Raw genomic sequence first — 15143 nt, forward strand, 5'->3', positions numbered from 1 at the left:
TTTACGAGTATATTTGATGTTTATAAATTTATCTTTTTCATAAATGCGTTTTATATCTCTCCACATTTACCATCATCAGTTATTTTGCTTCAAGGTGACATCTTTATCTACTATTTCTAGTGTTTCATTTTCAAATTCTCTCAGCGTCACCTGGTTTTATTCGACTATACTCCATTAGACTTATTTTACTTTTTATTACATTCATCTTATAAACTCTTGATAACATACTGTCCATTCCATTCAACTTCCCTTTCCATATCCTTTGTCTTCTCTGATAACATTAGAGTGTCAAAAAGATGGCTCTGAGTACTATGGGACTTAACATATGAGGTCATCAGTCCCTAGAATTGAGAACTACTTAAAATTAACTAACCCAAGGACATCACACACAATCATGGCCGAGGCAGGTTTCGAACCTGCGACCGTAGCGGTCGCGTGGTTCCGGACTGAAGCGGCCGGCTCATTAGAGTGCCATCGGTAAATTTCACAGCATTTATTTTTTCTCCCTGAACTTTAATTCCCTTTTCGGATTTCTTCTTGATCTCCTTTACTGATTACTCTATGTGTAGACTGAATAGGTACGTAATGTATTGACTAAAATCCTGTCTCACGCCTTTTTGCGTTGCTGCTTCCATTTGATCACCTATGCTTCTTATAACTGCAGTCTGTTTTCCGTATAGCTTGTAGATAACGATTCGCTCCTTGCATTTTTTCCTGCTCTCTTCACAGTTTCAAGGACTGTATTCCAGACCATTTTGTCAAACGATTCATCTGAATCTATAAATATAATAAAAATTAGATTTTTTGAAAAAACTTCTTTTTAAAAATCAGTCTTGATCGCACCACGTATGCTACAATTGCATAGGTGAACGGTGTAAGTAGGCTGTTTATGTTTTCTCTATGTAAGTAGGCTGTTTATGTTTTCTCTATGTAAGTAGGCTGTTTATGTTTTCTTATTGGCAACGTTACGTAGCGCTCAATATGAAAATCACTGGCTGTGCTGTGTGCAGTCTGTGGCTGCTTTGCATTGTTGTAATACTCGCCATTGTAGTGTTAGGCAGCTGGCTGTGAACAGCGCGTAGCGTTGCGCAGTTGGAGGTGAGCCGCCAGCAGTGGTGGATGTGGGGAGAGAGATGGCGGAGTTTTGAAATTTGTCATGAACTGCTATATTTATATATGATGATATCAAGGTAAATACATTGTTTGTTCTCTATTAATATCTTTCATTTGCTAACTATCCCTATCAGTAGTTAGTGCCTTCCATAGTCTGAATCTTTTATTTAGCTGGCAGTAGTGGCGCTCGCTGTATTGCAGTAGCTTGAGCAGCGAAGATTTTTGTGAGGTAAGTGATTTGTGAAAGGTATAGTTTAATGTTAGTCAGGGCCATTCTTTTGTAGGGAATTTTGAAAGTCAGATTGCGTTGCGCTAAAAAATATTGTGTGTCAGGTTAAGCACAGTCATGTATAATTGTTCAAAGGGGACGTTTCATATGTCGACCCTTAGCTGAGGATACCTCACAGGAATCTTCTGATTTTTTGTTGTAGTTTGCGTAATTAGTGTAGATTTTGTTTATTGCTAGCGCGTAATTGTAGAGAAAATCTCCTTTGTAGTTGCAGTCTTTCATTGTTGTACAGTAAAACAGTTGTGGCATGCATGTAGATTTGCACCAAGTATTTCGCAGCTGCAATTAACTTGATATTATTTTCAGTGTTATGTTAATGTGTTCTCTTATTTTTGCTCTTCAAATTGTGCTTTTCTGTGTTGTCGTGTGAAATATTGTGACAATAATGGCGTGTGAAAAACGTAATACTAGGCTCCAAAGTAAACTGAGAAATGACAGTGAAAATGAAAGCAGTGTGTTAGCGCCACCGAGTAATGAATTAACTGATGTTCAAAGTAGTAATTTGGTAATTGTGCATAGGGAAATGGAGCGGGCTGCAAACAATGGTGTAGACAGTGAAACAGGTAGTGAACAGGGAAGCATTATCGATCGATCGGTCGGCAACAGCTCGCCTCAGGAATCCGAAATGACAGGACACAATTTCGCAAATACTGTAGATTCAGGTTTTGGGTTATCACCGTTTTCTCAAATAAGTCAAGACGCATTTTCTGCTTGTCAAAATGTGAATGTTGCCGGTGCAAATGCACTGCCGAAAAGCGTAGAGAAATAGATTCCAGACACTAATACATTATTATTGCAATTAATGCAACAAATGGAACAAAATCAGAGACAAATGGGACAAAATTTTAAAAAGTTAGACACAGTGGAACAAAATCTCAAAAAGTTAGACACAGTGGAACAAAATCTCAAAAAGTTAGACACAATGCAACAAAATCTCAAAAAGTTAGACACAATGGAACAAAATCTTCAAAAGTTAGACACTACACTTGAACAAACACGTGAAGATTTAACCACTGAGTTACATAACATCGAATCGAAATGTCAAAAGGTCTGTAATGACGTAAAAACACAAATTTGTGAGCATTTCCAACCTATTTTTTCGCGTCATGAAAATGTATTACAGAATCACGAAGCAGCCATAAAAGAACTGCAAACTATTGTTCATGAAAATCATGAGACCTTGCAAGCTAAAATTGACGCAGTTGCATCTACCGATTCGGTTATGCAACTTGCAAGAACTCAGGAAAACTTAAAGGACACAGTAGATATCCTGAAAATTGGTTCAGAAAGACACATGGAGGAAATAAGTACACTATCGGAGAAAGTAGCCGAACTTTCGGATCAGGTCACTAACTTATCTACAAAGGTAGATGATGATCTGAATGACACAAGACCCGTAGCCTTCACTGACACAGAAGAGTATGAACAAATAAGAAAATTCAAACAAAATCAAAATCAAATCAATACACAGTACAAAAGAGAAATCTGGGAAGTACAACATCAGTTGACGCAGGTAATACAAGAATTACGTATTTCAGAGGACACTCGCGCTCCAATACGGGAAGAGGGACATAGAAATACGGAACAACCACAAAATAATAACACAGGACACTTCGGAAATTATGAAAGAAATTGGCAAGGCGCATTGGATTTTGAGATGGAACCGCCGAAACGAAGTAACAATGACCGACATGCGACTCGCCGACATGACGATTTTGACTATAAGCTGTTCATTACTACACGTACATTCAAAACATTTAAGAATTCTGGCAACGACATTCATCCACAAGCATGGCTCCATCAATTCTCTCATTGTTTTCCTCCCAACTGGTCGTTAGAACACAGATTAGAATTTATGTGTGGCTACTTGGAGAATGAACCAGCTGTAAGAATGCGATCGGTAATTCACGATTGCCACAGTGAAGGAGAGTTTTACCATGCCTTCCTCTCAGCATATTGGTCTCAAGCCACACAAGACCGAGTAAAACATGGCATCATAATGATGAAACATTTCGAACAATCTGAATTTTCCAGTCTTGTGAAATATTTTGAAGACATGTTGCATAAGAATCAGTATCTTTCAAACCCATACAGCCCCTCAGAACTCATCCGCATTTGCTTACTCAAATTGCCTGAACATTTACGACATATTATTTTAGCAGGACGTTGTAAAGAAGACATTGAGGCTTTTCAGGGACTGTTACAAGAACTGGAAATTGACACAGACAGTCACGGGATGCGAAAACAGGAAAACAATCACTACTGGTCACTTCCGTCACAATTCCGTGACGACAGAAACAATAACTGGACACGACAGGTCTATTCTTACAACGCAAATCGTGACCAAAATAGACACCACCCGTACGACAACCGTTGGCAGAGTAGTAATAATTACAGGGAAAGATCACCTCTTCGCGGTAGTGACTATCACAGAGACAATCAGAGAAACAGACAATATGGGAACGAAAATAATTATTATTACGGGAGACAGAATAACTTTAGACGCAACGGTCCAGCGCGCAGTTACGATTCAGGGAGAAATTCTCCACCACTTAACCGACAAGAAAGAAACTACAGGAACTACCGACATGACGACAGACGATGTGATCGTAACGACAGACCTGAATTGCATCAGAACTGGCGGGATTCAAACAGAGCAGGGCCTTCTCGTCACGGCGAATTTGTAGACGTTAGGTCTCCAAATCCCAATAACGACGCGCGCCAACAAAGAGACCATAGGCAATGACTCACACCGCTGGCTGCCACAAAACGTACTTATGAAACTGACGACGCAGCTGCCGTAGCTAGTAATTACGTAAAAATGGAAGACATTAGGGACATCTTACTCCAAGAACACGACGTAAAACATAACAACATTGCATATCCTGTGATTCACATTACAGTAAATGACGTAAAATTTACGGCAGTACTTGACTCTGCCAGTCCCATTTCAGTAATCAGTGAAACAGCCTTTAGCAAATGCAACAAATCGAACGATTCCCCCACACTTCCGTTACGTAAGATTAAATTACAAGGTGCAATCTTTGGAAAAAGTGTAGATGTACGCCAACAAACCAACTTAGAATTCTTTTGTCAAAGCCACAGCTTCTCTATGAACTTTCTTATTGTTCCATTATTGTCGACGGAAATTATACTGGGAGTAGACTTTTTGAATGAATACAAAGCAATCTTAAACTTTCACGATGCTGAAATAATTTTAGAAAAAGAAGGTAAGTCAGTAGCTTTGAAATTTGAAGATTGGCTCTCAAACCATGACGAAGAAATTAATCGGCTTTACCTCCTGTTAGACAACAGTTCGGAATTTTCGACGGAACTTGACGCTAACAATCATTCTGCAAGTACTGACAGGGATGATATCGACAGCGCATTTGACACTAATAAGTTAATTCAGAATAAAATTCAAACAATTGAGAATTGTAATGACACTGATAGGCAGGACCTTTTTGAGATTTTACAAGCACATTCCACAGTTTTTACTCACAAAACAGGAACAATCAAGGGATTTCAATACCAATTTCTTGTTCGTGAGCATACTAAATTTTGTGTTAGACCATACGTAATTCCAGCACATTATAGGGACCGTGTTAGAACAGAAATAGAATCTATGCTTGACGAGGGCATTATTGAGCCTGCAGTAAGCTCATACAACAATCCGTTACATGTTGTTGAGAAGAAAAGTGGATCGATCAGGCTTGTCTTAGATTCGAGACAAATCAATACTATCATTATTCCTGAAACAAACAGGCCGCAGACGATGGAAGAACTTCTTCAAAATTTTAATGGTGTAAAAGTGTTGTCTTCCATTGATCTCAGATCCAGCTTTTATCAGATCGAACTTCATCCAGAATGTAGAAAATACACAGCTTTCCTTTGTTTCGAGGTTTGTTATCAGTTTCGGAAACTTCCCTTTGGTTTGAACATTTCTTCAGCAGCATTCATTCGCGGGCTAAATTCCATATTACCTGAGTTCTTAAAACGTCACATCACCTTATATGTGGACGATATTCTAATAGCAGAAGCTTCATGGGAACAACACAATCGCATCCTCAACAGCGTGTTACATATTTTTGCAGAATCTGGAATTACAGTTAACTTGGAAAATTCTGAATTCAGTAGGACAAAAGTGAAGTTTTTGGGACATATTATTTCTTCTGAAGGCATTCAGCCGGATCCTGAAAAGTTAGAAGCAATCAGAGCCATTCCAGTTCCATCTACAAAAAGACAAGTCCGCAGTTTTCTAGGTCTCGTAAATTTTTACCGTCGTTTTCTGAATATGCAAATTCTTGTTACACCAAAACTTTGTTCTCTCACTGGAAAAAATACTATTTGGAACTGGGACGAACAAGCACAGTTGGAATTCAATTCTTTGAAAGAATCGCTACTTAACGCGCCAATACTAGCTCATCCAGATCTGTCACAAGATTTCTGCCTTAGCACGGATTCTTCTAAAGTCGGTCTTGGTGCCCATTTATTTCAAGAAGCCATAGAAAATGACACTACCGTTCAGAAAACCATTGCTTTTGCTAGCCGAGTGCTAACAAAATCTGAAAAAAATTATTCCGTTACTGAATTAGAAGCTTTGGCTATCGTTTGGGCATTTAACAAATTCCGTTTCTTTCTTTCTGGTAAGCACGTTAAAGTATACAGTGATCATCGCGCATAACAATTTCTTATGTCTTCAAAATTAAATCATGACAGGTTAAAACGTTGGGCATTGTTTCTGCAAGAATTCCGCTTCACAATAGTCTACATTCCCGGCAAGGAGAACATTGTTGCGGACGCACTGTCACGCGCACCTGCTGGGCTTGAGAAAAGTAACACAGAAGGCAACCTCGAGAAAAATTTCAGTATTCTTTACATTCAGAAAGTCGCCTTTGAAAACTTCATCACCACATCTTTAAAGGACATTGCTCATGAACAAGATAAAGATCCGATTTGGAAAGACATCAAGTGCAAATGGCATGAAAAGACACACACACAGATTCGGCATTATTACCTGGTTAGAAACAACATACTCTTCAAACGCTGCACTGTTGATGACAAGCTATGGGTACTTTGCATTCCAGACGATTTTGTTAATAAGCTCATTTGGTACATTCATTTCAGCTACGCACATTTTGGTCCACGAAAATGTTATCATATTCTTCGAACGACTTGTTATTTTAACAATATGGAAAAGAGAATTCGAAGAGTCTTGTCTATTTGTAAACTTTGTCAAAAGGCGAAACCATCTACTGTCTCACATCGTGCTCCGTTATTTCCTGTTATTCCTTCTAAATTAAAAGAATTTGCTGCTGTTGATCTCTTGGGACCGCTTGTCAGAACATCTAATGGATTTTCGTACGTTTTAGTCACTGTTGAACTTACTTCAAAATTTGTTTCTTTCACTCCGTTACGTAAAGCCACTGGACGATCTGTATCCAACGCCTTTGTTAAAAATTTCTTACGTGAAGTTGGACACGTTAGCAAAGTCATTTCAGATAACGGACCTCAATTTAGATCTGCTGTTTGGTCACGCATGCTTTGGAATCATAAAATCAAGCCTGTTTTTATTTCATTGTACTCACCACATTGTAACCCGTCTGAACGGATTATGAAAGAAATCAATAAGCTTTGCAGACTTTATTGTCACAGAAAGCATCAGAATTGGGACAGATATTTACACTTATTTCAAAATGTGCTGAATGAAATGCCTCATGATTCCACTGCTTTACCACCTACTCTTGTACTAAAGAATGAAGAACCACCGAACAGAATCAGAGAGCTTGTACCTTTCCCAAATACACGTATACTTCGACACAAAGACATAATTGATTTGGCTCTTAAAAATATAAAATCTGCAGCAGACAAAAGGAGAAAACTACACGGTAAAGCAAATGCAAAGAAATTGTATATTGGTCAGAAAGTTCTCATTAAAGCTCATTCATTGTCACATAAGAAGAAACACTTGAGTCACAAATTCTTTCTAGTTTACAATGGACCTTACAGAATCCGACGTATACCACATGATAATTGCGTTGAAGTTGAAACTCTGCGTACTAGGAAGAGTAAAGGTTTACACCACATTTCACATGTAAAACCGTTTATTGAAAGATAATCTGTTTTTTAACTTTGTCTTTGCCATAAAACTTTTCACTTCACATTTCTAGTATGCTTTGTCAGATTTAGAATCTGTTAACATGTAACAATGTTTGAAGTGAAATATCCAGTCAAGAACCTAGGGAACATTTTTAAACAGAAATTACGAATGCATAGTTATAGTGAACAGACGACACAGTGTTGTATTTGTACATTCTTGCTTGTTAGTTGCACGATTACGTAACGACTATAAGGCTCACATACTTAGAACATTTACCAGTACTGCTAATGAGATTTTAATGCAACATTTTGGTTTACTTGAAAATACATTCTGGGTTTAAAGTACTTTCTGTGAGATACCAGATGACACAGTGGTTAGTTTATGTGACAACTACACGGTTTTATCACGACGTTACTAATGAGTGAAAATTTACAATGTTGCTTTTGCAGTGTTTCTGTTTTATATCTGCACAGTTTTCTGTTTTATTCTGGAAAGTAAAACAGGTTTTAGTAGTAACTTTTGTAGTATAGCTACAATGAGACTGCCTTTTCCGTAGCACAACAATACGTTACAGTACAGTACTTTCTTCATCACGGCAATAAGCGTAATAACTAAGACATTTATACGCAAAGCATTTCACTTTTGTGTATTATGTGGTAAGTACATTGACTTCTGCAGAACTTAGCTTTCGGAGGACGATAACTACGACACTTCCACACAGATTATGTTGCAACAAGACGCACATTTAGCGCTACAGTACACGTATTTGAGTGATTAATTTTGTACTTAAAACATTTATTTTTAAAGGTTTTTGAATTACAAAGAAAGTTTTCCGTGATACATTTCATTCCATTGCTGTAATCTGTAACACCTGAGGGTATAATTACATTAATCCTCAGGGGGGTACATGCTTACTTTGTGTACCATGTGTGTGGCAACCACAAGGAACCCTAGCTAATATGGTATTTGCTTATACAACTTTACACATCGGTACCATATTTCTCTAACACACAAATTACACAGCTATCTAAACTTTTTTTATTACATCAGTGACAGATGTTTACGCAATTACACAGTTGGATAACTTCACACTTATGAAATTGTATTTTGTCTGTACTTTGTGAAATGCTCATATTTTTTCGGAACCATTGTGATACTATGAGAGCTTTGAATGATATATTTGGTAAGGGAGCATGATTTTAAAGTACGTTTGAGGTAGGTGACACTATTTAAATGAGCAGAGAATTCTTTTTAGGCTTTGAAATTATTGGAGGAAGCTACGACGATTTTGAGATTTGACTGAGGTGTTATGATGTTATTTTTATGACGACGATGTGTATTATGCTGCTGAGGTATGTTTATGATTAATAGGCTGAGGCTATATGAGTTATTTGATTATGCTTCATATTTATAATGACGAAATATTGACGAGTGTCGATGGATACATATATGTGTAATAAGGTAAGGAGTAATGAATAGTGGGTAGGGACTCTTGACTTGTGAAACAGGATGTTGGAAACCAAGAATCGTACTTTAAGAGTTATGAAATGTGTGTAAATGCGTGAATGTATCACAATGCCGGAGAAAATTTTTTGGACAACGTTATATTCATAGGATTTTCTTTCTACAGATTTGCAACGCAAATTCTTGACCTGTGAAATATTTTTATGTGAGACTGTCACTGTAGCGGAAACTGGTGTCGTAAATATTTCCGTAAGAAAGTTAAGTGACCACCTGCACGTAATGCATCGTGGGCACGCAGCTGTGTCAAACACCTGGAGAACAAGCCATTAGGGTGTGCCTTTCCGGAAGCACAGGTAGAAAAAAAAAAAAGAAAAAAGGCAGGCCTTTATCCTCGCCATTGACATTCCTTTAGAGAAAATATTGCAAATGCGACACCCTCATTACTTCCATTAACCTTGCTATTGACATTCCTTTGTAGAAAGCATCGCAAATATTACACGCTCATTACCTGAAAACATATGATTACTCGTACTTTGTGCTAATTACTGAAATGCTTATGAATTGATGGGAAATATTCGTACATCTGCACACCTGATTATGACAAGTGTCTTTCTACGAGAGTTGAGAGCTACTGACTTACGAAATGCCACATGACTATTGAATGATATTTTTATGCTTTGCTTTTCGTAGTTGCTTATTTCACTTGATATCTGGTTTCCAGCTGTGTTGCAGCATTGCTTTTATAAAATAAAATGCATTTGCTAATGTGAACACTTTCTGTCAACAGATCTATTAAATAATTATTTTATGATCCACATTCTTTCAAAAAGGAGCACTTGGAAAGGAAAGAACAATAAGAAGGAACTAGTAACAGTAACACATTACTTTCTTTTCAAGTACATGGTAATATTTTTTTTACAATAAGTTGTTGTGGTGCACCACTTTAATTACTTAGACATTAAGATGTGATTATACACTTCCCTTATCTGCATTGTTGTTTTTACTGTAATATCTTTTCTGCTTGAGCTTTGTCATGTATAGATATAAGTTTTATATTTTTTACATTTTTTATATTTGCTGCTGCTGTTTGCCAGGCATAATGCTACTGAATTTTAAATTGTGTTACTCTGTTAAGCTAGTTTTACTACTGACTTATTTTTCTTGTTACTGCACATTGGCTCATATTAGTTGTAATGTTGCATTGCTTGGTAATTTATATTTACTGTAGCTTGCTTTGCAATTTTCCATTTTTTTGCATTGCTGTTTGTATTAATTGTTTTATGTGCTGCTGCATTGCCTCGTCCCTTAGTTTAGCATCTGATCTCAGTAGATTTAAGTTAGCTTAAGAGGGGGTAGCCTCTAAGAGAATGAGTTGCGATGAATTGGAAGAAATGCATTGAAAAGTTATACGAAAAAAATACAGAAAACAGGTTTAGGTAGGATTTTCTTGGAAATAAATGTTGAGGTAAGATATGTGTGAACATATAAATACAGAAAGCATGCTTAGATAGAATTTTTTTTGGTGGAAACAAAGGATGAAATAAGAGGAAAGATATATGAAGTTTTGGGCTGGACTGCAGTACCACATGTTACACTGAAAACGAACCCTGTCCTTTCCTATTGGTGTTATCCCACTATGTGTTTGTGTACCCTTGTGTATTTGTTTTCTTCCTGTCTCTGTGTAATTTCATAGAATTTTTTTCTTCTTTTAATATTAAGCTACATTCACTATGATGAGGAATATTGTTATCCTCGAATATAATTGGCATTAATAATATGTTATTTACTTTGTAAAGATGTTAGATATTATTAATTCTGTTCTGTTTAATGCTCATCTGTGAAGTTGATGTTTCGAAAGCTACTCTGATCTTTTATGTATGTACTCATGTCATAATTCCACTGATGTATATGGTAGTTCGATTCTTTTGTAAAGCCTGTACTACAAATGTTATCTGTAATGTTATGTTTTTAATGATGTATTTTGTACCTTTGTTATTGTATTCTTATGTTATAAAATTGTAATTGTCACCAGTTCCTGATATTATTAATTTGTTAGTTACATTTCACTGCACACGTTTCTGTTGGTCATAGTATATGGACAATATGTGAGAAGTTGGGACTGTTAGTGTTTGCACGTGTGTTACTAATTCAGCAACGGACTGGATAACAGCATTGCTGGTTCTAAGGACAATTCCAAAAACTTTGTGAGTGCACAAGTGGTGGTTTATGGACTTGCTATATTCTCCGCAAGACTCTTCGATGGTGAATGTGCACCTGCACAATCGCAACAGATGGCTGCTGGCCATCTCTACAAGGACTACAGTGGGTCTGCATCTTTGATGGCCCACCATTACCATTATCTCTACAAGGACTACAGTGGGTCTGCACCTCTGGTGGCCCACCAATACCGTAATCTCTACCAGGACTACAGTGGGTCTGCTCTGTGATGACCTACCTACCAATATTCTTCCAAACTTCGAATGACTCTGCTGTGGGTTTGCTCCATTGTGGCCCACTACCTGTCAGCATGTCAAGAGTCAGCACTGTCTTTCCGTTGGAAGGACAACACAACTTCTTCAAGACGGCATGGAAATCCACTACTTCCGTGTGCATTGTCTTTTACTGCTCAGACTTTGAGAAAAGAAACGGCAGTTTCACTGTGATGAATGATCAGGACTGTCTTTATAGACTGTGAGAAAATTTGAGCTTTTGACCAACATAATATCAATAAGTGTGTACATTTGATTTCTTTGTTATTGTAATTATGAAAAATATTATCAAATCATTATTGGCCACCGCCCAAAAATATTTAGCAAAATTTTTTGTGGGGAGCATGGGGGCTATGTAAGTAGGCTGTTTATGTTTTCTCTATGTAAGTAGGCTGTTTATGTTTTCTCTATGTAAGTAGGCTGTTTATGTTTTCTTATTGGCAACGTTACGTAGCGCTCAATATGAAAATCACTGGCTGTGCTGTGTGCAGTCTGTGGCTGCTTTGCATTGTTGTAATACTCGCCATTGTAGTGTTAGGCAGCTGGCTGTGAACAGCGCGTAGCGTTGCGCAGTTGGAGGTGAGCCGCCAGCAGTGGTGGATGTGGGGAGAGAGATGGCGGAGTTTTGAAATTTGTCATGAACTGCTATATTTATATATGATGATATCAAGGTAAATACATTGTTTGTTCTCTATTAATATCTTTCATTTGCTAACTATCCCTATCAGTAGTTAGTGCCTTCCATAGTCTGAATCTTTTATTTAGCTGGCAGTAGTGGCGCTCGCTGTATTGCAGTAGCTTGAGCAGCGAAGATTTTTGTGAGGTAAGTGATTTGTGAAAGGTATAGTTTAATGTTAGTCAGGGCCATTCTTTTGTAGGGAATTTTGAAAGTCAGATTGCGTTGCGCTAAAAAATATTGTGTGTCAGGTTAAGCACAGTCATGTATAATTGTTCAAAGGGGACGTTTCAACGGTTTCGGTCACATCACATGAAAATCATCATACCCATGGCATCCTTCGAAGATGGTAGGTGGAGCACTCTTATCAGTTACTGTGATGTCAACTGGTCAAGTTACCAATGATTACACTGTGATTTTTGGAAAATTATACTGGGTGGCTTCCCCTTCTTTTGTACCCCCTCCCCTTGCCCCCAAGGCTCAATTTGTCCATTATTCTTTCTCTTGCGTCCTCTATTTGGCTAAGGTTGTCTAGCAGGTAGGGCACTCGACTTCGTCGGCTCTGGAGGTGCCAAGTTCATTCTTGAATAAAACTAAAGTCCTCACGAACAGACCATGAAGGCCCAAAGGTACCGACCGTCAGCCGTGTCGTCCCACCGTCACTGGATGCGGATATGGAGGGGCATGAGGTCAGCACACCGCTCTCCCGGCCATATGTCAGTTTCCGAGACCGGAGACGCTACTTATCAGTTAAGTAGCTCCTCAGTTTGCCTCACAAGGGCTGAGTGCACCCCGCTTGCCAACAGCACTCCGCAAGTGCTAGGCTGGCCCGACAACGCTTAACTTCGGTGATCTGACGGGACCCGGCGTTACCACTACGCAAAGGCCGTTGGCTCATTCTTCAATAGGGGCGGGGAATTTTCATCGTTCCAGTGCCTCCAGGAAGGGTCTACGTACACTCAGCTTGTTGTCAAAATGAGTGCTGAAGTTCTTCCATGGAGTAAAAGTCAGCCGGAGCGATGACCTCATCACCTTCTCTCTCCTAGCGCCTTGGTGAATAGAAAGGTTGCATACTCCCTGGAGGCAGGCAGCTAGTCCGGACACGGGATTGCTCCACAGACTTCCTTCTTACCTCAACTTTCTTTCCCTATCATCTAATACCAGTACCACCCCCCCCCCCCCCTTGTTTAGAATTAAATTTTGGTCTCCATTAACTATCTGACGATCTCATCGTACCTTATCTCAACGTCTTCATCATCTTTGGAGTAATCATTAATTATTTTACTGAGTGTTGGTTGTGTCTATTTTGGGTACTACAATGCTTTCATTACGCTATTCATTGTGGCTTATCATCATCCTTAATTGCTTATCCATGTAAGGGGAGAACAAAGGGTTTCCGTTCGAAGGCCGTAAAATCTGGAATGGGTATGCCAATCGGGCAAAATCCCCGTGGGCACTGATGCGATCACCCCACCGACTCACCAACATGAGAGTACTCGTTTGATAAAAAAACGTGTCCAGGTGCGTGAAGGAATCCGTACCTGACAAGAATCATTGAACAATCGAGTTCTTTTTAGAGGAATGAAGACGTGAAAATCGCATGGGGAGAGATGAGGACCGTGGGAGAGATGAGGACTAAAGGGGATGGGCTCTACTGTCTCTCACTTGAGTTGAAATCATCCGTTAGGGATGAGGCTTACCTACCAGATCGACTGGCTTCTTGTGACGAATTACGACCAGCACAGATCTTGGCGCACCATTCCACAACGATGGTTTTCTTCATTCTGCGATGGACGTCCAGCGGTGTTTGCCATTTAGCAGCCAAGATAAGAACAACAACACGCTAGTTCTGCTTGGGCACATTAGGTGATATTCTCATATTAAAACTATCTTATTTTGTATTATAACCTTTCACACACCTGCCCAGACGTTCTGGTCTTTCTGCCACCACACATGCCTAATTCGCACCACATTTAAATTCAGCCTAACCATTTGCCGTCATAAATTATCTAAATTACGTACTCAAATAAGATATCCAACATACTACGCTCTGACCGATAAAACACATTTTGTTTTTCCTGACGTCTTCATCCTCCTGAGTAGTCCCCACACAGAGCTCACAACAGGGGACTATTGTACCTCTGGAATATTCTATCGAAGGGGATTCCATACAGCACAGTTGCATGCCCACGAGTAAAATTACGATGTAGTTTCCCCCTTACTTCTCAGCTGTTAGTAGTACCAAAGCAGCGAGGTCAGGTAAGTGTTACACAGGCCTCTGCATGAGTAATTCCCTGGTACGGTTGCACATACTGGCTACAAAGAGGTGGACAGGTTTATCGCAGTGTGATTAGTGCATTATTTCAATTAGTTTTGCTCACTGATCTGTTTCTTGAAAGTTAGAGTTTGATAGTTAACTACTTTGATGTTATTAAAATATCATAACTGTAAAATCGTGATGCATTTAGTATCTAACTTCAATAGTAATTAATATTGTTCGTATTTGTCTCACGTTAGCGCTGTTTTAGACATTATTACCAGAGTATGTTGGTGACCACAGTCAAGAAAAGAGAAATCGAGAAACAAAACCATCCTCCAGAAATCTATAACTTATAACCCACGCTTTTATTTGTTATTTATACAAACCACTTTCTCCGGCGTTGTACCTCCTATCTTAAAGGGAAGTTACAATATGGGTAGCGTATGAGATCCTAAAAGCAAAACAACATCCTCGAGGCTAGTTGAGATTTGGTTATTTAGTGTTCATATAAACATTTCACAAGTAAGAAATGCAGCCCCACTGTCAATGATCTTCTCGAACGCGTTAATAGTTGTTCTTAAACGGCTGGAAATATCTGTGACAACCGTTAAGTGATTGCAAGCAGCTTCTAGTGAGTACGTTGGGCGAAACGCACAAAAGTATCCTCAAATTAACCTGTCCTGTGGATACTGTCTCCTCTGCTGGTAGTAACAGGATCTACCACTGCCCGTCAATCTGATTTAGTGGCGTGT

Source organism: Schistocerca americana, chromosome 8, assembly GCF_021461395.2.
Source record: "Schistocerca americana isolate TAMUIC-IGC-003095 chromosome 8, iqSchAmer2.1, whole genome shotgun sequence".
Classification (NCBI taxonomy): domain Eukaryota; kingdom Metazoa; phylum Arthropoda; class Insecta; order Orthoptera; family Acrididae; genus Schistocerca; species Schistocerca americana.